The sequence below is a fragment of the Narcine bancroftii genome, chromosome 3 (assembly GCF_036971445.1).
Source record: "Narcine bancroftii isolate sNarBan1 chromosome 3, sNarBan1.hap1, whole genome shotgun sequence".
NCBI lineage: Eukaryota > Metazoa > Chordata > Chondrichthyes > Torpediniformes > Narcinidae > Narcine > Narcine bancroftii.
The window spans coordinates 244,719,105-244,745,142 of NC_091471.1; the positions used below are offsets into that span (position 1 = coordinate 244,719,105).

Consider the following 26,038-nt stretch of genomic DNA (forward strand, 5'->3'; position numbering starts at 1 on the left):
ACAGCAGCAATCAAGGGGAGGAGGGATGGCTGGAGGAAGGGAGGGAGTAGAACTGGAAAGGGGAACAGGAGAGGAGATTAGGTTAGCAGAAACCAGAAAAGTTAATGCCATCTGGCGGGAGAGCATCCAGGTGGAAAATCAGGTGTTCTTCCCCCAATTTACAGCTGGTCTTGGTGGGATAATACTTAAGACCATGTGAGTGTGGGAATGTGACACAGGACTGAAATGGAAGGTCCCTCACTGGTGCAGATGGAGCGAAGGTGCTCTGCGATCTCCTAGCTTCCATCCGGTCTCTCTGATGTAGAGTAGGCCACAAAGGGAGCACCGAATACAGTAACTCAATCCTCTGGACACACAAATGAAGCAAACAAACCTTTCAAGTGTTGCTTCAATCGGAATGCCTGTTTGGGGCCCTTTTTCGGGGTATTCAAGAATCTCTCCGGACCTATCACATCCTTCCTGTGGTGTGGTGGCCAGAGCTGCACCCAGTACTCAAGCCATGCCACGTAAACCTGGGAGTGCAACCTCCTTGCTTTTGCCTGACTTATGGTCTGTATCATTTATCCGTATGTGTACGTGTGGTTTGCACTCTTTCGGACCATGGGCTGGTAAACTCATTGGCTTGTCCTGGTGAACCAGATGACAAATAAACTTGAACTTAGAACTTGAAAGTCAGCATCCGGTGGTTGACTCACTGCCCCCTTCATTCTTTGAGCGAAGGAACAAGCTGAGGGAACATAGTACGTTGGCCACCTGAGCAATCTGTGCTTTTCAAAGGGGATAAATTATTCTGCAACATTTTTGCCACTAGATCAGTCAGGACAATAACGTGCTGCCATTAATATGTTGAACGTGTCACTGGGACCAGTACCTTTGCAGATTTCCTGTCAAATAGTCATGATAGCTGTTGTGAATTCAGTGAAGGTTAAGTTCCATGTGTGACAGCAATGATAATGTGATGTGGGCCTGACCCAGATCAATATGCTAAGGAGCCTTCCATTCTACATTTGCATCTGTCAGGCTCGTATGAGCCCATGTTTGATCAAATCTGAGGGGTGCATTCAAAAGCAGAAGATGTGACCTTTACCTGATTCAATTACCTTTTATCTCATCTGCCTCTGCTCTGCGCTGCTCCCCAGTCCATTCCAGCCTCAGCGTGAAGGTTCTAATTGTGCTGCTTCCCTTTGCATTCTCACCCCACGTTACAGGAACAGCTTCTTCCCCTCCACCATGCGATTCCCGGATGGAACACTGGCACTACCTCACCGGTTTTTTTTTTCTCCTCCTTTGTACAGATTTTTTTTTAAATAGCGTAATTTACAGAAATGCAATCGATAGCAATTTTTGCGCCTGCGACGCACAATAGCAACAGGTTTCGGCGACGTGTTTGTGACATTAAAACCCGATTCTGATTCTCATGACTATCAGGGCAGAATTGTTGGCCATGAATGGAGTCTCTGAGTTTCAGTGGCAGCTCTGATTGCGGGCAATGCCTGTATGAGTAATTAGATGGGAATTTTGCCAACCGAAATGGCTGGATGAAAGTGAAAACTCTTCGCAATATCTCCATGTATTCAACACAATCAAAACTCATAAGGTAGAGATGCTTTAATACTGGCTACACACTGAAATTAATTTGATGAATGCATTGGTTATGAGGATGACTCCTTGCCTCATAACCTGTCAATAATGCGGAAGGTTTATAAAACTCTTCTTAGACCACACTTTGAATATTGTGTTCAGTTCAGGTTGCCTCATTACAAGAAGGATGTGAAGGGGGCAGCATGGTAGTGGTTAGTGCAATTACTTTACAACGATTGGATCCGGGGTTCGTATCCCGCACTGTCTGTATGAAATTGGCAGGTCTGTGAGGAGTGCAAACCAGACAGAGCACATCTGATAAAGGCCACCCACACCCCACACCACCCCCCCCCCCACACCGTTGAATGCCTGAGCATCGATTACTTCCCTCCTCTAACTGCAACGTGCACTTCCTCAACTTCATCGACGAGTACTCACGCTTCCCGTTTGGCATCCCCTGCCTGACCCGGACATGGCCACAGTTATCGTGGTCCTGGGCAATTTCTTCAACCTGTTCAGGTACACCTTCTTTATCCACAGTGACTGGGGGGAGGGTCCTCTTTTATGAGTGATGAGCTGTATCAGTACCTGTTGGCCAGAAGCATCACCACAACCAGGACCACCATCTACAACCCTTGAGGGAATGGATAGGTGGAAAGGGAGATCACTACCATCTGGAAGGCCATCCTCCTAGCCCTAAAGTCCTTCCAGTGTCCCACTGGCAAGATGTCCTCCCCGAGGCACTCCACTCAATCAGGTTGCTCCTGTGTATCGCCACCAACACCACTCCACATGAAAGGATGTTTTTCTTCCCCAAGAAGTCTGCTTCAGGGACCACGCTGCCGGCCTGGCTGACGTCCCCAGGGCTGGTCCTACTCCAGAAGCCATAAGTCAAAAGGGTCCATCTCCTCCACGCCAAGCCCCAAATACGCCTACGTGGCGAACCCCAATGGGCGTGAGGACACAGTCTCCGATCAGGACCTGGCGCCCTCAGGGTTCCCCGAGACCATTGCCGACCACCCCGCACCCTCTTCATCTACCACTATCCACGATGCACCACTGTCATGGCATGTTTCCCCTGCCCCAGGGGATGACATGTCAGAGCTTGAGCCACACATCCACCAAGCCATCGCCGACAGCAACATACAGGTGTCCCAGACAAAGATTCATCACCTGTACCGCGGCTGACACTATGATGGTGGCAGCGGCAATCCAGACCACCCGAAGATTTACTTTCTAAGAGCTTTAATTCATTTCACTCCTCCGGACTCTTTTTAAAAACAAGGGGTGAATGTGGTACACCACTGTATATATGATTGGATGTGCTGTGTATACGATTGCATGTGCTAGGACGCGCCCTTTGCTGACTACGCCCAAGGCTTTTCCTACTGACCCCTGAATAAACACGACTGTACCACAGCCCCACCCTCAGTCCAGGACAGTCGACCAGCATGGATGGACCTCCATTCTGTTGTGAATAAAAGCCTCTCTACAACTTCTGAAGTTATTGATGGTGCGTCAGAGATAGAACTCGATGAAAGGAGGCAGGGGAACGAAGGTGGTGGGGAGGATGTGTTGCTTTTGTCCTTTTTGTACCAGATATTTTTTATTCTAACAATGCTCCTCACTGACAGAATCCTATCGTGGAACATTTTATTGGTGAAACATTATGTAGAATCATTCTGGCACATTTTTTTTTAAATCAGAAGGCAACCTTGAAAATTGATGCTTATGACCAAATCCCCTTGGAGGGATTGCGAATCTGAGTAGTGCGAATGTTGGAAATCTGTAAAATAAAAAGACAAGGTAATTGAGGTAGTCTCTAGCATTCACCAGTTGTGGTTCAGCAGGCACTTATGCTTGTCAGAAGGTTGCAGGTTTCCTGAGAGTTCAGTGAACCAATGAGAATTGAGGGAATAGTATATTGCTGGAGTCCCCTGGTATTTAGTTAAACTTAAGACTCCGTTTGTTCTTGAAGGTTTAATTAAAGCAGGTTTTTTTGTGGAAGCAATTTGTCACCAAGAATTCATCACTCTTCCTCTGAAATACTGATAAAAAATATTCCCAGTGAACATGGGGACTGTCAGACCATCGCCATGTGAAGCTGTTTGCTTTAGCTCGGTGGTTATCCACTCTCATCGCCAGAGAGAATTTAGAATTTCTGTCACTCTAAACATATGACAGTGTAAAATTAATGATTAATCTATACATATGATAATTGTGGATCTGCAGAAAATTGTCCCACTAAATCTGCCCAGTGCAAACTTGTCTGAATGAAATTCCATCTGGCATTCCCGCTCATCTCGATCCTGTGCAATGTTGGAGAACACAAATGCTGGAAAAACTCAGCAGGTCAAACCGTGCAAAAGCGTTTCTCCTGCTTTACTTCACTGTGTGGGCAAACTTTCGTGATTTCATCTAACGCTCGATGACCTTCTTTACTATGCCAGCCGTTCTCAACCTTTTTTCGGCTCTGCCTACCCCACACCCCCCCCCCCCCCCGCCCTCTCAGGACTCTGCTCAAAGTTTATGGGCCCCCTCGCCTGTGAAGCAGTCAAGTTTTGGTTTCCTCCATACTTCTCTCCTACCGATTACATGAAGAACATTTAAAAAGTATTTATGCTGCGTGAGGTGAAAACAGGGCTTTTACTTATATGTGCTGGGGCTCTCCAGGTAGGGTGTATAGGATCCTCATTGAGAATGACTGGCTATTCTACTTGTAGAGTGTAATATCAGTAACCACCAAGGCTAGACAGAGAAAATGATAGGCTTTCATGTACAGAGGAATCTTGCCAGCCCGGATCTAGAAATAGGAATAGAGAGATGGCTCGACCTTTATGGCCCGACCACAGGGGAAAAGTCATAGGGTATGAGTCATCAGTGGGCGGGCTAACCAACAATAACTGTATACAATGGAGGAAATATATCACCACACTACCATTCTTGCATCATCTGTAAGGCTCCAGTGTGATTTGGATAAATTGAGGGACTGGGCAGATACATGGCAAATGCACTACAATGTGGATAAATGTGAGGTTATCCACTTTGGTAATACAAACCGGAGGGCAGATTACTATTTGAATGGCAATAGATTAAGAGATGGGGAAGTGCAGAGAGACCTAGGGGTACTTGTACACCAGTCTCTGAAGGCGAGCATGCAGGTACAGCAGGCGGTTAAAAAGGCAAATGGTATGTTGGCCTTCATATCAAGAGGGTTTGAGTCTAAGAACAAGGATACCTTACTGCAGCTGTACAGGGCCTTGGTGAGACCCCACCTGGAGTATTGTGTGCAGTTTTGGTCACCTGATCTAAGGAAGGATGTTCTTGCAATGGAGGGAGTGCAGAGGCGATTCACCAGGCTGATACCTGGAATGGCAGGAATGACTTATGAGGAAAGATTGCGCAAATTGGGATTGTACTCGCTGGAATTTAGAAGATTGAGAGGGGATCTCATAGAGACATATAAAATGCTGGCAGGACTGGACAGAATGGATGCAGATGGGATGTTTCCAAGGATGGGAAAATCCAGAACCCGGGGCCATGGTTTGAGGATAATAGGCAAACCATTTAGGACCGAGATGAGGAGGAATTTCTTGACCCAGAGGGTAGTGAATTTGAGACCAGGTTGGACAGATTTTTACAAAGTAAAGAGATATGGAGAATAGGCAGGTAGGTAGAGATGAGCCTATCGTCTGATCAGCCATGATCTCATTGAATGGCCAAGCAGGTTCGATGGGCCGAGTGGCTGACTCCTGCTCCTATTTCTCACGTCTTTATGCCCTCCTGATTTCCCACAAAAGCGAGCGCACTTATCCACGAGAATTTTGCCTGATCTCACCTGTCCACGCCTACAGGTCCCCCCTTCTTTATCATGGCTGGCGCCCCCAATACCTCTGGTCCTTTGGGGTTCCCCGATCTTGCCAACCTTCCCTTTTGTTCTAATGGGAGTGGGGGAAAGAGATGAGGTTATGCCTAAAGTAGAAGGTTCAGGGTGGCAGCGGCAGCACAGCTTTTCCGAGCAATTTGGGCTGGGAAGTCATCTATGCATTAAAAAAAGCATAAGTCTAATGGGAAAGACTGAAATAAAGAGAATTAAGACAAGCCCACATTAAATCAAATTGAACCAATTATAATCCAATTAAGTTACACTCACCAATACATCAGGCCTGCCCTTGCAAGACAATAGTCTGTTCAGATCAACCATCTGGACTCTACTTTTTTTATTTACTAATATTCATTAATTTGTACATGTACATTTTATGTGCTGACTGCCTGCATCGCAGTCTGGGGTGGGGATCCCAGGGCAGAAACCCTGCAAAAGGTAGTGGACACAGCCCAGGACATCATGGGCACAACCTTCCCCTCTATCGAGAACATCTAACATAAAGGTTCTATTGTGGTCACTTAATATTACATTTAGATCAGTGGTTCTCAACCTTTTTCTTTCCACTCACTTACCACCTTAAGTAATCCCTATGCCATCAGCACTCTGTAAAGGATTGCTTAAGGTGGGAAGGGAAGGTTGAGAATCACTGCTCTAGACCTAATTGTTAATGAAATATTTTGCTGGAGAAAAATTGTCATTGGGCCATTTCCTTTGGAGTTCTGAAACTGTGCACATAACGAGTCCATGAGGGACGATTAAAACAGTGGTTTTCCAACTTGTCCTTTCCACCCACATCCCACCTTAAGCAATTTAGAATGAATAACTGATTTAGAATGTAATATACATGAAATTCTTTAACTTTTTGTCTACCATAAGGGAGATGGAGAGTCGCAACTTTGTCCAGCGCCCCTCACGGAAACTCGCAGCACCTGATGATCCGAGGCGGTCTCCCCTCCAAGTACTGACCAGGCATGAGCCTGTTTAGCTTCTGAGATCAGACAATCCTAGGTGTATTCTGACTTCTACGGGGAATCCTGCCGTCGGAGAGCAGCAGCAAGCATCAAGGATCCACACCACCCAGCGCACACTCTGTTCCTCTTTCATAAGGGAAAAGGTCTAGACGCCACAAGACTCGCATCACCAGGTTCAAGAACAGCTCCACCATCAGATTCCTTAACAACAACTCAATCAGACTCTTATTTTGCACATTTTATTATTGAATTGTTGGAGTCAGTTTGTTTACATTTATTTCTCCATTTACATTTCTCTCTTGAGTTCAGTTGTAAGCTCGAGCAACAAGTGGGGTAATTCTGCCATGCCAGCATGAAAAAGAATATCAGGGTTGTATGTCTGTACTCTGAATAAGTATCCTGCATAAGTATCATTTGTCTGCATGTGTGTTATGTCTGGTTGTGTGTCTACATGTTTTGCACTGAGGACCAGAGAATCCTGCATAAGTATCATTTGTCTGGTTGTGTATTATGTCTGGTTGTGTGTCTACGTGTTTTTCACCAAGGTCCAGAGAATCCTGCATAAGTATCATTTATCTGTATGTGTGTTATGTCTGGTTGTGTGTCTCCATGTTTTGCACCGAGGACCTGAGAACTCGTCAGATTGTACTTGTGCAATTAGGTGATAAATAAATAAATTTGGTCTTAGATATATTATTTTGCTCCCTCGCACCCTTCTCCCCCATAAAACCAACACCCCAACCCTGCTACCTATCATGTCCTACGCAGCTGCTTGACCCAGCTTCATACATTTTATGTCAGACTGAATCACAATTTACTTTAAAAATTGTCCTAGTGTCAGAGGAGTATTTGATGGATTCTGCCATTTTATCTGATTTGAAAACAAAACTAAAAATAAATCCTTGAGGCAATAATTTGGAAAGATCAGACCAGCATAAAGTCTTTAAGGGAGAGTGTGAGAAACAAACTGATGTCTTGAGATATTCAAATCTTGTCATTAGTCTCTCTTGGTTAAAGATCAGCAAAGTTTACAATGCAATTATACATATGGGGGTTTGACTTACGGAGTTCTTGATCTACTAGAGAAGCAGATTTCCTCTTCTGGCTTTTATCCCCAGATGTGAGAGTTAATTGGAAAGGTTTTGGCTGTTGGGATGGTCAATAAAAATGACAGTACAAGTTGCCTAAGGACAGAGGTGCCTAAGTCAAGTCAAGTTCATTGCCATCTAATTGTACAAGTCCAACCCCACGGTCCTCAGTGCAAAGCATGCAGACATACCACCAGACATAGAACACATACAAACAATGCAAATGCAGGACAAGTATTTCATCCATACAAATAAATAAATAAATATTGTTTCATGAATAGGAGAGTCTTGGATGGTTGAGAGTGAACGGTTCCTTTGGTCATTCAGCGTTCTCACTGCCCATGGCAAGAAGCTGGCAGTGCTCCTCAATGATTTTACGCACCCTCTTCAGACAAGGGGCGGCACAGTTGGCGCAGCAGTTAGCGCAACACCTTGACAGCACCAGTGATCGGGACTGGGGTTCGAATCCCGCGCTGTATGTAAGGAGTTTGTATGTTCTCCCCGTGTCTGCATGGGTTTCCTCCAGGGGGTTCCGTTTCCTCCCACTCTTCAAAATGTACCAGGGGTGTGAGTTAACTTGGTAAAAATTGGGTGGCATGGAGTCATGGACACGACCTCACTTTTTCTCTTATGCTTTAAATCTTGTATTTATGGAATTGTAATTTATAGCAATTTTGCACAATCCTGCTGCCACAAAATAACAGATTTCCTAGCATGCTCGTGACAATAAACCTAATTCTGATTCTGTAAGGTTAGTCAGGCAGCACCAGTGGTCAGGATTGAACCCAAGTCACTGGGCCAGTGAAGCTGCAGAACTACTGACTGCAACACTGTGTTACCACTGGAAACACTGCATGGAGACTGGTATGGATTTTATTTCTGAACTAAGTTTTTGACATTATCTAATTATTAGCAAGTCTTGGTCTTAAAAGCATGTCTACTTAAGGGAGGACGCACAATCTTATTTAGTGATCGTGGCTTTTGTTTCCTCGAGGATACCGTCTGAAGTCCCAACTCTCTGAGCTCCTTAGTTCCGCACACAATTGCCACACTAACATGCCTGTCTACTGCCAAATCGAGGCTACCTGCGAATGAGAGGAACAATACCTTATATTCCGTCTTGGGAGTCTCCAACATGATGGCATCAATATCGACTTCTCCAATTCCGATTAATCCCTCTCCCCCGTCCCTCCCCTGGTCACTCTCTTTCCCCTCCTGTCTCCCTTCTTCCAGTGCCTCACCCCCCTCCCTCCTTTCCGTCTCCTCAGTGGCATCACTAGTGTTGGGGTAACTCATGGTGTCACCCCCCCCCCCCAACCCCACCACCCCCTCCATGGACCTCCTCCCATACCAGACCATACAGAATCCTTAGTAATGTTACTTGTAAATCATAATTCCCGTCTATCCCTGATTGTAATGTAATGAGATAAACAACTAGAAAAATTAAAATTACATTTTGAAATTACAATATCATACGCATGGCCTGAATGCATTTACATTTACATAATTTCTTTAATATTGATTTATGCACTTTGTAGAACCATAGAATGCTACAACTGAGGAAACAGACAATTCGGCCCCTCTAGTCTGTGCTGACCATCATCTCCCTAGTCCCACTGACCTGCTCCCATTCCATAACCCTCCAGACCTCTCCCATGCATGTACCTATCTAATTTATTCTTAAAACACAAGATCAAGCCTGCATTCACCACGTCAGCTGGCAGCTCTTTCCACACCGCACTCTGGGTGAAGAACTTGCCCCCTAATGTTCCCCCTAATCCTTTCCCCCAAACCTCTCATATTTATCTCCCCCAATCTCAGTGGAAATAAGTCTTCTCACATCCATGTGGCATGACAGAATATCCCTGCACAATAAAAGAAGACAAATTAGCAATATTTGAAAAAATATATACTGTAAAAATATAGAATAAAATGTGAGGAATATAGTTGTAAAATGCTTAAATCTAATGTTTCTTAGATTATATGAACACTAACAGCAAAATTGCTTGGTAAAATCTTTCTACATTGAATTACATTATTAGCTACTGAGCAAAAGCCTTTTTTTGGTTTTTCTCCTTCTTTTCCTTTAATTATGAGTTCATTCTCAAAAAAAGTTACTTGATCCAGGTTCACCACAATATTGTAGCTAAAAACATCAGAAAATTTGACAAAAGCAGTGATTATAAAAATGGCAGCAACAATCAAAACATCAGCGTGTGCTTGTGGTGCGGGCAGATGAGACCACGTGATTTGAAGCGTGGCTGTCATTGGGGAATAAGCTCCAACTGGAGCCCATTAGAAGGTTCAGAAAGGAAATGAGCATCGAGTTTTAGCCCTGTAGGGTCCATTGATACATGTCAGCTGCACTTACGAAAACTGTTTTTGTTGTTATATCTAATGGCAGGGATATTTTTATAAAGCATAATAGATTTCTGTTGAAACACTGCAGAAAAACTTTATAGCCAGCCATTTGGTGTCACATGGCCCGGACCGCACCTCCCTCCCCTAAGTAACATCAGTGCTTCTCCTATCAGAGAATGACCCTCTGCTCTCTCCCCTTATAATTTCTCAGCTTCTGTCCTCCCACCTGTTGCCTGTCCCACTGCCCCTCCCACTTCCGCCAGCTTATATTCCGCCTCCACTATCATAAACCTGATGGCATCAATATTGACCTCCATTTTTTTTGTCTAACTCCCTCCCTCATTCTCTCGCTTCGCCTACCTCTCTATCTCCATTCCTCCAGCTTCCCTGTGAGGGGGACAGACTGAGTAAATGTAGGTCAGCTTTTCCCACTGAGGGTAGGTGAGATGCAAACCAGAAGACAGGGGTTCAGGTTGAAAGGGGAAAAGTTTAGGGGTGTAGTCGGACTAGGCACGCGGCGAGCAAAAAAACCATGCAGAGTCGAAAGTGAGTTGAACCAACTGACTCTCGTGCTCGCTTAAATCCCCCGGAACCCAATGACGCTTGCGACTCCTGGGACCTCCATGACGTCAGCCGCCAGGCTTGCCCCTCACCTGGAGCTCTCACAGTCAGATCTGCCGCAGGCTTGCCCAGGGACTCCCTGAGCTGGTTCGCCTGTTGCATGGGCGAGCTGCCGCAGGGGGAACTTCCTCCCACAGAGAGTGGTGGGAGCGTGGAATGAGCTGCCGGCTGAGGTGGTGAATGCGGGCTCAATTTTCACATTTAAGAAGAATTTGGACAGGACCATGGATGGGAGGGGTATGGACTGAGGACAGATCAGTGGGACTAGGCAAAAAAGTAATTTGGCACAGACTAGAAGGGATGAAGGGCTGTTTCTGTGCCATAATGTTCTATGGTTCTATTAATATGTCACTTGGAGGTAAATGTGGCAAGAAGAAATATTCTTCCACTCCACAGCAAAAAGGATATGTTAAGCCAGGATGGTAAACTGGTTGAGAATAACAAAATGACAGGGGAGATGGATTATCACGACATTGCTTGGCTGACCTTCAAGGAAGGTTTGCCAAAAAGAATAACTGCTTCTTTAGATTAATATTTCTTCTCATCAGCATGCAGACTTTCCCGCTGAAAACTTAGGGAAAGAGGGAAGGGAGAAATATCTGGAGAAATGTGAAGTGAGAGTTTGCGGGAGTTTTTTTTGTCAACTCTTTGAATGTAGCCACAGTCATAAATTGGTGCCTCTACTTCCTCGCGAGTTTGCAGAGGTTGGGTATGACATTGAAAATGGATTTTGCGATAGTTAAATCCATACCTAGGGGGAAAAATTGGGACTCTGCGATGAGGAAGTGGGTAGAGAGGATGGAATTGAGCCAATGAATAACATTCCAGATTGGCAAGTTCTTATTTTCATACCAAACAAGATAGGCTCGGTTGACGTATCAGACAATTTGAGAGGTACAGCAGGCCGGGTAGAGATGGTCAGATGTCATTTTGGGGTCAGGACCCTTTACTGAAATGGTTAGCAATATGGTTAGTGTAGCAGTTAGCACAAGGCTGTTACAGTGCCACCGATTGGGACTAGGATTCAAATCCTGCATTGTCTGTAAGGAGCTTATACATTCTCCAAGTGCCTTCTTGTGTTTTCCCTGGGTGCTCCTTACAGACAGTGTGGGATTCGAACCCTGGTCCCAATCGCTGGCACTGTAACTGCGTTGCGCTGACCACTAGGCTAACTGTGCCACCCACGTTTACCTCATGTCTGCATGGGTTTCCCCTGCATGGCCCAGTTTCCTCTCACCCTTCAAAACCTTTATTGTAAGTTAAGTTGGCGCGATTGGGCCGCACAGGCTTGTGGGCCGGAAGGGCCTTGTTACTGTGCTGTCAATCTAAATTTTTAATAAAACAAATAAATAAATAAATAAAGAAGAATTTGGATTAAAGTTTTATTATGGATGATGGATTTGGAAAAAAATCTCCAGTGCACAGATGAGAAGATTAAAAAAAGTTCGAGGATGATATATTTTCAATTTTGAGGAATCAGCCATTTGATTGAAGCAGATGTTTTATTTTCCTCTCTTCTCTCTTAATTAAGAGCAAGAAGGCAATTCCCGTGGGTGTCTTGACAAGATAACAATGAAGAGCTAAAAGGCAAACAGCAGTCAGAGAACTTCAGGGCAACCAAACTATTCTTGGAGGAGCGGCTCACCAGATCTGTTCCAGGGTGATCCACATATGGCACTTTCTTTGAAGGAAGATAGCCAGTGGCATCTTACAAAATCAGATTAAAAACAGACTGAATATTCACACCATTCTGTTGAGTAAAAGTTTGATGTCGGTTTTCAAGTGTCAATACTAAAACATCGATCTGATGCTCGGAACGGCCTCTTTCTTTGCTATGATGAAGACTTTATTGGAATGGATTCAAGAGTATTTTTTTAAAAATCTACTTTCTTGTGTCCATAGGTTTCCAGCTCCACTTTCTGTCATTTGAAAGAGGATCAAATTTTAAATTTAATTTAGACAGTAATAGGCCCTTCCGGTCCACGAGCCCGTGGCGAGCAAAGACTCCGTTACATTTTGAAGGGCGGGAGGAAACGAAACCCACGCAGGTCACGGGGAGGATGTACAAATCTCCTCCCAGGCTGCACTGGAGTTGAACGCGGGTCGCTGGCTGTAATAGCATTGCGCCAACCCTGATCAAGGTAAAGAAACAAATCTTTAATGGAATGTCAACAGGTCAAAAAGGTGAGCAGAGTCTAAAATCTCTCCTGTATCACAGAGTAATTTGAGGTGCGGGTCAACAATGTGTAGGTTTTTTTTGACCAGATGGAAAAAGAGTCTCAAGGTTGTGATTATTATGTATGCACCCTGACTAAAAATTGAACCATAGAACCATAAAATATTACAGCCCAGAGTCAAGCTCCTTGGGCTGTGCCGAACCACTTTTTTTTTTACCTAGTCCCACTGATCTGCACCTAGTCCACAGCCAACCATACACCTCCATCTGCGTACCTGTCCAAATTCTTCTTAAATGTTTAAATTGATCCCGCATTCACCACTTCAGCTGGCAGTTTGTTCCACAATCCAACCTCTCCCTGTTTGACGAAGTTTTCCCTTCATGTTACCTCTTAACCAATGGTTCTTAACCTTTTTCTTTCCACTCACATCCCACTTTAAGTAATCCCTCTGCCATCAGTGCTCTGTGATTAGTAAGTGATTGCTTAAGGTGGTCTGTGGGTGGGACGGGGAGGTTGAGAATCACTGCTTTAGACCCAATTGTTTACTGAAATAATTTGCTTGAGAAAAATTGTCATTGGCCCATTTCTTTTGGAGTTCTGAAACCATGCACATAACAAGTCAATTAGGGACAATTAAAACCGTGGGTTTTCAAACTTTTTCTTCCCACTCACGAACTACCTTAAGCAATCCCTTGCTAATCATAGAACACCGATGGCAGAGGGAATACTTAAAGTGGAATGTGAGTGGAAAGAAAAAAGGTTGAGAATAACTGCCCTAAACTTTTCCCCTTTCACCCTTAACCCACGTCCTCTCACCTACCCTCAGTGGAAAAGGCCTACCTACATTTATTCTAACTATCCACCCCCCCCACTTTTTAAATACCTCTGTCAAATTTCCCCTCGTTTTTCTACGTTCCATGCCTCTCCTCTTGCTCTCTCATGCATCTTGCTGTCACTTCGGCACAGGCCGCTGAATAAACATTGAACCAATCTCTGTGATTACTATCCCCCCCATCCCAGATGCCGACACCTGAAGGACGTTTCCTGATGGGTGGGGAAATTTCCTGGAAAACGTTCCAGGCAGTGAGGATGGTCTTCAATTAGCTGACCATTGCTGGGCGTGAACAACTGGCCACAGCATCTCCCTACTATCCCAGCACAATGCCTGGTTCACCCTCACATCACTGGAAATATGTTGCCTTTGCTCTGCATTGGGGGGTCATTACTCATTGTGTATCCAGCTACACTTAAAAATTTAAAAGGATCCTCAGAGAGGTGCCAAATTTCCATAGGCTTCTAAAAAAAAGGAGGTAAATAATGGATTCATTTGAGAAGGTTAGCCATAGAGTGTCAGGAAAAAATTCACGATGGTCAAAATCACCAGTGGGATTTTCAAATATTATTTCCAAAAATAAACTTTATTCACAATAAAGTCAGCCTGGCTCTGTGGAAGTCTTTGTGGATTAAAGCCTGCTGTACAGTCTTTACCTTGTGTGTGTCTGATTCTGGCTACAGTGCACCACAATTTAATCCACAAAGACTTCCACAGAGCCAGGCTGGTTGTTGCTGCAGTAACTCTGAGAGAGACTTAGGAGGCCGGCGCAGGCTTATATCCCAGAGGGTGATTGACACCCGACCGGGTGGGACTTGATCCATTCAGGCTGACTGATTGACAGCTGGCAAGGTGTAGTCCTGCTCCCTTACACTCCTGCAGGTACAGAGGTTTCCCCCTACAATAGCCCGGTGGTGTACCACCACAGTGAGGGGCTTCCCCTTGGTCTCACCCCTCAATGCCTGGTAGCAGAAGGTCTCCAGATCATGGTCCTTCCCCGCAATGCCCTCCCATTACCTGCACCGAGGGTCAGTGCGTCCCTCAGCACGTCCTCCTGCAGCCTGGGATGTGCTAGTCAGCAGCATTCCCTCACCGCTGAAAGGCCAACAGTTTTCCTGCAGACCAAAGGGTGCCCTTCACCGAGTTGATGGTCTTCCAGCAGTTCTGAACGTCTGACTCTGTGTGCGTCCCGAGTACAGCCCGTAGATCAGAGAGAGAGAGAGAGAGAGAGAGAGAGAGAGAGAGAGAGAGAGAGAGAGAGAGAGAGAGAGAGAAAGAGACATCTGTCATGCTGCTGCGGGTGGTGAACTGCGACAAGGACCTTTCATCCTTCTCCCACACTCTGACCAAATGCAAATTCTGCAAAGAAGAGGACGACTGTCTCCACTCCACCGTAGTCGTCTCGGGGACAACGTGCATTGTGTGATATTTCTGTTATACAGGAAGGATCTGACCAGGATGGCTCACCGCTAACCAGGCCAAGACCTGGTGCTTGTTCATGAGAACTAGTGATGGGACACTCTGTCAGCTAACCTGGAAAGTTTGCTCCAGGAACCACCCCACCAATGTCCATTGAGTCCTTGTCTCTCTGTGTCTGCAGGCCATTCCGTGCCGACCATTGCCTGATGGATGTGGTCAAAGGTTTTTTTTTGTCTGGAAAAACTTTTCCACAAATGATAAGATGGTGTGTCAGTGTCCTGGTGACTGGGCCAATGCGTGGGAACAGGGCCAGGCCTATCCTCAGCACATAGCAGCACTTCATGCCTACCTACTTTGGTTCCACTCACAGCCTGATGCAGCCACACATGAAGATGGTCATCAGGAATGAGGGCCCTTGCCCCCACTGTCTGGCGATTAGAACATAGTGACCCCTTTCGATCTTTCCATATGGGGAACATAGATCCCCATATGAACCCAAAGATTTCTCTGGTCCGGTGAATGGGCCACATCTGCGCCATGTACAGTGGTTCTGGGAGAGAGCACATTGCACCCACAGACCCAGTTTCTGGTGGACCTTTACAATCCACTCTGACCTAGTCAGATAACTAGCTGATTTTCAACACTCTCCAAACAAGTAGCATCTTGTGCACCAATTCTGAACTGCAAGTTTTTGATGCTTGTTTAAGACAGAATTTCAGGGTTTACAAGTATTTATTTCACGTCTTTTCCCCATTTTTCTGAATGTTTAATTTCCTTCCTTTCACAGCTCATTGATTTAAAACCTATTCCCTGCCTGCTTTCCATTAATAATTCTTTTGTATTAAAGAAAATGAGGAACATTAAGCATGGTTGTATGTTTATCCATCAATATTTTGTATTGATTAATATGCCCTGCCTTAAACACAAAAGATCCAATTATATATTTCAGGGTTACCATGGCAATTGTCATTGTCCATTGTGGTAGCAGAAAGGAAACTAGAGTCATGTTAGGTGAGGAAATCATTCAGTGCAAGGAAAGAGGCATTAAAATCCTCAAAGGCAGGTCCATTTGGGCAGTGAGGTTCCATCAGGCTGGCTCAAGGTGGAATTGGCTTCAAACATGTGAATGGGGACTTTTCCTTTACCCTGAGTTCACTTCAAAGACTAAGCGGATGGTGATGTTGAAAGAGGATCAGGAAGAATAAGATGGCAAATTCGGTGATGAAGTTAGAGGTATTCCAGGGGGCAGGTGGGGAAAGGGGGGGTTTATGGAAACCCAAAAGACTGCTCCAATCACAGATCAGCTTCCAACTGTATTCATCTCTTACCTGTCCCATTCTTCTTCTTCTTCTCCACCTCCTCTCCTCCCTCTTCCTCCCCTCCTTCTCCATCTCAAACTGAAGGTGGTCTCCACATTTTCTGGTGCCTTGCTTCTCTGGAGTCTGCAACCCCTTGAGAATGCTGCCGGTTATAGGTGCCACTATCTTGGCTCCAGACCCCATGGCTGCTGGATTCTAAAATAAACCTTTAACAAGCCATTTAAAGCCCTGGTTGAAACCATCGGTAGTTGGAATAGGAGGTAGAACCCTGCAGGGGAACACTGTCTCTCCTTGCTCTCCACAGGTCCACTCCAGTGGCAGTACTGTCATTGCAGCACCTCTGCACAGGAAGATCCCACTAACTGCACTGGGTTATTGACCAGATAGCGCTGCTGTGCCTTTGGTTGCATCCACTGACAGTGGGACTGCCTTGAGATCTGAGTTGGTTGTATGCTGATGGTGGGCAAATTTCATCTAGAACTGGGACCAGGAATGGGTTTGATGGTATTGGTGTCTCAAGGATAACATAAAAACTCCACACAGACAGCATTGAACTCAGGTTGCTGGCAGCTGTGAGATAAGCGAGCTGCCCACAACATGAGCAGGTTCTGTATATATTGTTCGATCTGCTGAGTTTCTCCATCATTCTCCACCATACATATACTAAAGGGACGAAAGAGTGTTTCTCATAATGCTACCATAGAAAACTATCACACAACCAGCTACCCAGGTTCGAATCACAAGATCACATAAGATAAAGGAATAGAAGGCCTTTTGGCCCATCGAGTCTGCACCCTGAGCTAAACCGTTCTCACATCTAGCTCCAAATTATGGCCTTTTCCCCATGTCCCTTGATACCCAGACTAATTAGATACCTATCATTCTCTCCCTTAAACTCCGCCAATGATCAGGCCTCCACAGCTGTGTGTGGCAACGAATTCCACGACTCTCTGACTAAAGAAATTTCTCCTCATCTCAGTTTTAAATGGGTACCTTCTAATTGTAAGCCTGTGCCCTCTTGTCCTGGATTCACTCACCAAGGGAAACATCTTATTCACTCTGTCCCATCCCTTCAGCATTCTAAATGTTTCGATGAGATCCCCTCTCATTCTTCAACGAATACAGTCCAAGAGATGCTAAACGTTCCTCATATGTTAGCCCTTGCCTTCCAGAAATCAACCTGGTAAATCTCTGCAATTTCTCAACATCCCTTCTTAGATAAGAATCCGGCGCTGTTCGTAAGGAGTTTGTTCATGCTCCCCAATGACCTGAGGTGGATTTCCTCCAATCTTCCACCCTCCTAAAGAGCAAGGAGGTTTTGGAAGTTAATTCGTGTATTGGGGTGTCAGGGATTCGTTGGCAGGAAGGGCCTGTATCTCAAAAAACAATGAACGCTTTTTGCTTGCTTGCATCTTCTGTGCAGCTGATTATTGTTTTTACTGTGATGCATTTAGAAGCCACCGGTATGAATAAATCCTGGCACTAATTTTTCATTTGCAATGCAAACACTGTGATAAGAGGAAGAAATTATTGTGGAAAAAAATATGCCTATTGTCTAGAGGGTGGCAAGACCTTCCCTCTTGCATATGAAATAACAGTAAACTAATCAAAATGCTAATCCTGACAAGATGTTGCTGCAGTTTTTCAAACCTTCTCAATCTCACAGGAGCCCAGTCTCTTTGATCTGTTAATGCACAAACATGCTGGACTACCACACCAGAGATATAAAACAGGTGAGACCAAGGAAGCCCTCGGTGGATATACTGGTACGCTGTGCTTAAGAGGGAGCAAGAGGTTTTAAGACAAGAAGGTTGCAACAATTTCTACAACGGATTTGGCATTGTGATTACTTCCCCTCCAGCTACCCTTACCACCACCCCCCCCCCCCCCCCACCCTGATCCATCACTTTAAACTACTGGTCAAATATTGCAAAAACTAAGGAGTTGTTAGTTGACTTTGAGAAAGGAAAGCCAGAGGTATGCAATCCAGTGATCAATGGGGGATCAGAGGTGGAGAGGGTGAGCACTGGGAGCTACTATCTCCGAAGATCTTTCCTGGACCCAGTGCGCCAATGGCATGGTGAAGAAAGCATGCCTCTACTGCCTCAGGAGTTTGCGGAGGTTTGGTATGTCGCCAGAAGCCCAGGCAAAATTTCTACAGAGGTGTGTCCTGATCGGTTGCATCACAGTCTGGCATGGGAACATCAATGTTCCTGAACGTAAAGCCCTCCAAAAGGTGGTGGATATCACCACCATCGAGTACATCTACAGGGAACACTTCTGTTAGAGAGCAGCAGCGATCATCAAAGACCCTCACCACCCAGCACACGCTCTGTTCTGGCTGCTTCCATCGGACATAAGTGCCACAAGACTAGCACCACCAGGTTCAGGAACAACTGCTCCCCCTCCACCATCAGACTCCTCAACGACAAACTCAATTAGAGACTCATTTAAGGACTCTGACTTGTGCACTTTATTGATTTTCTTTTTGTTCTCTCTGTATTGCACAGTCAGTTTGTTCACATTTGTTATCTGTTTACAGTTCTTTTATTTGTTTATGTTTTACGGTGTGCAGAGTTTATGTTTTGCACTACCAATTAGTGGTAATTCTGCCTGGCCCACAGAAAAAATGAATCTCAAGGCTATATGTGATGTACTCTGACAAGAAATCTTAAATCTGAAAGCTCTTGACCCAAAATGTTGACATTTCCCTTTTCTCCCCACTGATGCTACTTTGTCTCCTGAGCTTTTCCATCAGATGGATTTTTTGCTTAACATAATTTCCCTGGGATATTAAGGACATGTGGTAAACCACTGTTGAGCTACGATTGGCCGCTGCTGGCTTGACACGCCAGCTGATCCTTCCCATAGGCCTTTGCATGCTCCCCATTCCACTCTGCCTTGATCCGTCAATGAGGGTGACGGCTGTTCCAATCTATAGTTAATAAAAGCCCACCAGTTTCACAACATTCAGTCTTCTGTGATTATTGATGGTGCATCAGGACGTATTCCCAGAATCGAATCACAGCTCACAATTCTCGTTATCTCACTTGGAATCACTTTATGAACACCACATTATCAAGACAAATTGTGAAAACAAAAATTCTCTTGGCAATATGCAATTATTTTTGCAAATTTGTATTATAAATGTTTAAAAGGCACTGGCAGAAGGACACTTATTGAAGGGAAAAAAAAATCTGAAAAATATTCCTGCTCTTGAACAATATTAAATTGCTGTATAAAGATTTCTTGCCTTTTCCTAGTTTTTAATAATTAAAAGCATCAAAGTCACTGTGTTGTGAGTATAGATTCTACTGAAGCTAAAGACCTTAAAGGTAGCTTCAAATGTTGATATCTGAGGAGGTTTAGAACTGGATAATATGTCTGTAGGAAATAATGTACCAGCTCAAGGTAAGTAAAAAGACAATAATGCTGGAGGAACTCTCTCTCAGCGTCCATAGCCAGTAAAGCCCTTCATCAGGAGATGAGCCAAAAGCAGGCGAGCGTCTGAATAAAAAGGCTGGGGGAGGAGGCACATAGGTCGACAGGGAAGAGGTAATAATTGGACATGGATGGGGGGGGGAAACAGGAGAGAATAGATGAGAATTGATCGAAAGAGAGAGTGGACACAAAAGCCCAGGTCACCACAGGCAAAACCCTCCCCACCATGGAGAACATCTGAAGGGAACGCTGCCATTGGAGGGATGCAGCGAACATCAAGGACCCACACCACCCACCACAAGCTCTCTTCTCGCGGTTGCCATCAGGAAAGAGGTCTGGATGCCATAAGACTCGCGCCACCAGATTCAGGAACAGCTGCTCCTCCTCCACCATCAGACTCCTCAACGGCAAACCCAATCAGGGGCTCATTTCGGGACTCTGACTTGTGCACTTTATTGATTTTCCTTTTGTTCTCTCTGTTTTCAGTTCTTTTATTTGTTTACGCTGTTCCACCAATCAGTGGGAATTCTTCCGCGCCCGCAGCGAAAAGGAATCTCAGGGTTGTATGTACTCAGGTAATAAATCTGAAATCTGAGAAACAGAAAGAGAGAGAGAAAGAGAGAGAGAGAGAGAGAGAGAGAACAAACAGATAAAGTCAGAACTAAAGGGAAATGGATAGGGAAAGAGAGAAACGGGGGAGCAGTGGCTAATGGAAACCAGAGAAGTTAATGTTAATGCTGTTTAACAGATAGAAATCAATATGAATAAATGTGCCAAGAGTTTTATTTTTGCCATATGACCGCGATATAGTGTAAAGCTTTGTTTTGTGCGCCATCCAGATGTTTCAAAAAATGTCGTCACTCTCCGATGATATTTTGAATATAAAATTCACATAAAACATGTTAAAAGCAGAGAAACGAAATTAAACATGACAATGGCCGAACTGGGGCCTCCAGAATTGGAACGGATCAGACGAGGCAGATTCAGTCTCAGCAGTTCCTGACATTTCAGAAGCTGTATAACCACTGATGATGTCTGGGAATGTGCCTGCAGCAGGACCTTATTCGTTGATGCTGAGACCACCTGCTGAAAGGCCCCAATAGCATGGATCTTCTGGTGGCCACCCGTTTAAATTTCCTGCTCCATTCCTATGTTGACGTGTCTGTCTATCTCTCATGCATTCCCAGACAAGACCACCCACAAAATGAAGGTTTAGCAACTCACATTCTGCCTGGCAACCTCCAACTGGATGGTATTTACATCGATTTCTTGGGTTTATCTTAGGCCAAACGCCCCTCCCCCCCATCTTTCCCTGAGTCTCTTATCTTCTCTCTCTCTCTCTCTCTCTCTCTCTCTCACCCCTCTTTTCCCTCTGTATCCTTTCATAGAGCCAAAAAACAGCCCCTCATCAAACCACACCTTCCCTCTCTCCTGTCCTTTTTTATCATGTCCAATAAGGGCTTTTTGTCAGTTAGTCTGTACTCCTCCCCTTCCCCATTCTTCCCTTTTCCCCAGCTTTTTAATGCAGGCACCTGCCTACTTTTCGCTCCTACCTTGAGGAAGGACTCAAGCCCGCATCGTCTTTACCTCCTGTGGACACTGCAAGACCTGCCAAGTTCCTCCAGCATTTCACTCTTAAATCTAGATATTGATTCTGCCAGTTCCTCCAGCTCCCACTCTTTGCAAAAATTATACCCCTCAGCCTCTTTAAAACTTCTTTCTCTCACATTAAATTTCTTGTTCTAATTCCCCCACCACAGGACCGTCTTCCTTATTCATGTCTCTCTTAATCTTAAGCACAGTAAAAGCAACCGGCAAAAAAAAATCAAGGAAAATACATTTTAAAAATTAAATTAAATAAGAATAAATTAATAGATAGAAAATACATACATTTAAAATTGTAAAAGTAAAGGTTCTCTGAAGTAACACATAAACCTTTGGTGAAGATGGGGGCAAATATTTAGCCAGCGGAGGGCCTTGGTTGGGCTCAAGTCATGTGAAACAGTGCTGGTCGATGCCGTTCGCCATTGGGGTCACACCGGTCAGAGGCTTTATCTGTTAACTTGGGGGAAAGAGGTTAATATTATTCATTTATTGGGGGGCTCTGTGGAGAGGGAGGAACCTGCAGATGCAGTGAAGGTTAAACGTTTTCAAAGTATGTGACTTAAAATGAAGTAAATTGCTTTCTTCTTCTTTCTTTGGCTTGGCTTCACAGACGAAGATTTATGGAGGGGTAAATGTCCACGTCAGCTGCAGGCTCGTATGTGGCTGACAAGTCCGATGCGGGACAGGCAGACACGGTTGCAGCGGTTGCAGGGGAAAATTGGTTGGTTGGGGTTGGGTGTTGGGTTTTCCTCCTTTGTCTTTTGTCAGTGAGGTGGGCTCTGCGGTCTTCTTCAAAGGAGGTTGCTGCCCGCCGAACTGTGAGGCGCCAAGATGCACGGTTTGAGGCGATATCAGCCCACTGGCGGTAGACAATGTGGCAGGCACCAAGAGATTTCTTTAGGCAGTCCTTGTACCTCTTCTTTGGTGCACCTCTGTCACGGTGGTCAGTGGAGAGCTCGCCGTATAACACAATCTTGGGAAAGCGATGGTCCTCCATTCTGGAGACGTGACCTACCCAGCGCAGTTGGATCTTCAGCAGCGTGGATTCGATGCTGTCGGTCTCTGCCATCTTGAGTACTTCGATGTTAGGGATGAAGTCACTCCAATGAATGTTGAGGATGGAGCGGAGACAACGCTGGTGGAAGTGTTCTAGGAGCCGTAGGTGATGCCGGTAGGACCCATGATTCGGAGCCGAACAGGAGTGTGGGTATGACAACGGCTCTGTATACGCTAATCTTGGTGAGCTTTTTCAGTTGGTTGTTTTTCCAGACTCTTTTGTGTAGTCTTCCAAAGGCGCTATTTGCCTTGGCGAGTCTGTTGTCTATCTCGTTGTCGATCCTTGCATCCGATGAAATGGTGCAGCCGAGATAGGTAAACTGGTTGACCATTTTGAGTTTTGTGTGCCCGATGGAGATGTGGGGGGGCTGGTAGTCATGGTGGGGAGCTGGCTTATGGAGGACCTCAGTTTTCTTCAGGCTGACTTCCAGGCCAAACATTTTGGCAGTTTCCGCAAAACAGGACGTCAAGCGCTGAAGAGCTGGCTCTGAATGGGCAACTAAAGCGGCATCGTCTGCAAAGAGTAGTTCACCGACAAGTTGCTCTTGTGTCTTGGTGTGAGCTTGCAGGCGCCTCAGATTGAAGAGACTGCCATCCGTGCGGTACCAGATGTAAACAGCGTCTTCATTGTTGAGGTCTTTCATGGCTTGTTTCAGCATCATGCTGAAGAAGATTGAAAAGAGGGTTGGTGCGAGAACGCAGCCTTGCTTCACGCCATTGTTAATGGAGAAGGGTTCAGAGAGCTCATTGCTGTATCTGACCCGACCTTGTTGGTTTTCGTGCAGTTGGATATCCATGTTGAGGAATTTTGGGGGGGCATCCGAGGCGCTCTAGTATTTGCCAAAGCCCTTTCCTGCTCACGGTGTCGAAGGCTTTGGTGAGGTCAACAAAGGTGATGTAGAGTCCTTTGTTTTGTTCTCTGCACTTTTCTTGGAACTGTCTGAGGGCAAAGACCATATCAGTAGTTCCTCTATTTGCGCGAAAGCCGCACTGTGATTCTGGGAGAACATTCTCAGCGACACTAGGTATTATTATATATTCATGCAAGTGATGTTTATTCAGTGCAAGTATACTATGGTACTTTTGTCTTTTAAACGGTTAATTCTAAATGCAGGTATATTAGTTAGGCATTATAAGAGTAAGTCTCAAGCAACCGGAAAACTCACTTATCTGACATCTACCAGTGTCCCAGGTGCCAGATACTGGGGTTTAACTGAACTTCTATTAGGTCACTCCTCTGTCTCCTTTTACTTTGGGGAGAACAATCTTCATTTCTCTAATCTGTCCCCATCGCCAATGCATTCCAATCCAGGAACATCCTGTTAGATCTCCCCTGCCCATTCCTCCGATAATGCTGTGACCAGACTAGCCTCAAAATCTTTATTCATAACCATGTGACCATATAACAATTCCAGGATGGAAACAGGCAATCTCGGCTCTTCTAGTCCGCACCGATTTAAGTGAAACTCCACTAGTCCCACCTACCTGCTCCCTTGCCCATAACCCTCCAACCCCCTCTCATCCAACCTCCCCTCAAATGACAGAATTGACCCTGCCGCAACCACCTCTTCCGGAAGGTCATTCCACTCAGTCACCACTCTCTAAGTGAAGAAGCTTACTCTTGTGTTACATCTAAAGTTTTGCCCACTTATGACAGCTTGATCCAATCTCCCCTACCCTCAAGTGTCCATTGTTTCTCCAAATTCCAAATGGCTCGAAACATTGGTTACCTTTTACTTCCAACGGATGCTGCATGACCTGGACTTAGATTTTGTTGCACTTGACCCCAGCATCTGCCAATTTTCTGGATTAGCAACAATACTCCAAGAGCAGCCCTAACCACTAAAGATGTAGGACCACCCAACTCTTGTATCTTAACTCTGACATATACAGGCAAGCACATCATATGCTATCTTCCTCTGCCTGGTGCTTTCAGGGAACTTACTCAACATTCCTTAATGCCCTTGCATCTACTAATCTCAGGTGTGGAAGGGAATCTGCCATCCTTCCCTGGTCTGGGATTGAGGTGACTCAAAAACCAAGGTGTTCCTTCTTAAATGCCTCCTCAGGATTCCCCCCTCCCCCCACAATACTCAGTTTAAGAGCAAAACGTGGCAGGCCTAGCCCAAGACATCTCAGGCAAAACTCTCCCCGCCATTGAGAAAATCTATGGGGAACGCTGGTGTCGGAAAGCAGCAGCAATCATCAGGGATCTACACCACCCAGGACATGCTCTGTTCTCAATGTTACCATGAGGTAAGAGGTCTAGGTGCCACAAGATTCAGTACACCAGGTTTAGGAACAGCTGCTGCACTTCCACCATTAGGCTCCTCAACAACAAATTAGAGGCACATATATTTTTTGTTGTATTTGCAATTAATTTGCTTACATTTCTTTCTGTGTTTACGTTTCCCTCTTTTGTATGCCTAGCTTTTCCTTGAGTACAGTTTACTCTCCCTACAAGTAGACATTCTACCTGACCCACAGGAAAAAGAATCTCAGGGTTGTATGTGATGTCTTACACGTGCGCTGACGGTAAGTTTGAACTTGAACTTCTGGTAAATTTGATCAGAAAATTCTGTCCTTAATCAACAAAATGCCCCAGAGAAGACAGTGTTTGAAAAGTTGGCAATAATGGTTGAACACTGATAAAAAGGCTCTGTGACCATAAGTGAACACACATACATCACTCAAAGGAATTAATTGTATCTTTAGCTGAGACCCTATTAGTGTTGCAGTGTAACTAAACAAATCCTGCATTCAAGAAATTAATTAAACTCCAGTTAAGGGAAAGTGTTAATGTGATTACTTTTAGCTATTGCTGTACCTCATCAAAGTATTTTGAATGTTGAAAGGCCTGCACAGAGTAGATGTGGCAAAGTTCTTTCCCACGGTAGGGGAGTGAAGGACTAGAGGGCACAACTTCAGGATTGAAGGGCGCCCATTTAAAACAGAGATATGGAGCAAATCATTTAGACAGAACGTGATGAACCTCTGGAATGTGCTGCCAAGGGCGGCTGAGGAGGCCAGGTCGATGGGTGTGCAAAAGAATAAGTTTAATGAATATGCTTAGGGTTAATGAATTGGGTGAGAATATAATTGCCTTGTCGTGCAAGTGAGGATGTGACTGCCTTTTAACACGACCTTCCCTTTGCAGTAGTAAGTTAAGCCGCTTTCAGGTGCTCGAATGCAGATAATGCGCCAGCAGATGCGACTGGGAGAGTGCAGCTGGGACATTCAGGTGGCCGTGGAGAAGATGCCTTTCTGTCACCTGAATGTGCTGGCTGAAGGAGAGCCGCCTCCGAGTGAACTTCGGCTCCTGTGGCCATAGTCCCACTGCCGCTTTCAGGTGTAACGGGGGGTGGTGTTCTCCAAGCCAGAGAATATACCTACAGGAGGAGGGTTAGGTAAGTGCTCCTCCTGGCCAGGTTCTCCGCTTTCAGGTGGCTACCCAAAATCCACATTGGGGTAGAATAGGTGGCTTTACAGTCGGGTATTCTGGCCACCTGAAATAGGCTAGAGTAACTAACACCAAGGTCAAGGTCGTCCTATTTTTGCTGGTTTGTCTGCAGACACCATATTGTTGTAAAACCAGGAATTGTCAGCTGTGTGAAACTGGAAGGGTCTCAAGCAGACCCCTACCCAAAGGTGGATAAAAATGGGCTGAGCACTCTGTGTGGT

General features: G+C 45.2%; 1 long non-coding RNA gene across 1 annotated transcript in view; it reads left to right on the forward strand.

Annotated features, from left to right (window-relative positions):
• The first annotated feature begins 15,957 nt into the window (after positions 1-15,957).
• Positions 15,958-26,038, forward strand: part of LOC138756439 (uncharacterized) — a 79,212-nt gene continuing 69,131 nt past the window's right edge. The window contains exon 1 of the long non-coding RNA XR_011353071.1: positions 15,958-16,169. This is a non-coding gene — a long non-coding RNA (uncharacterized lncRNA). The remainder of the gene's footprint in view (positions 16,170-26,038) is intronic.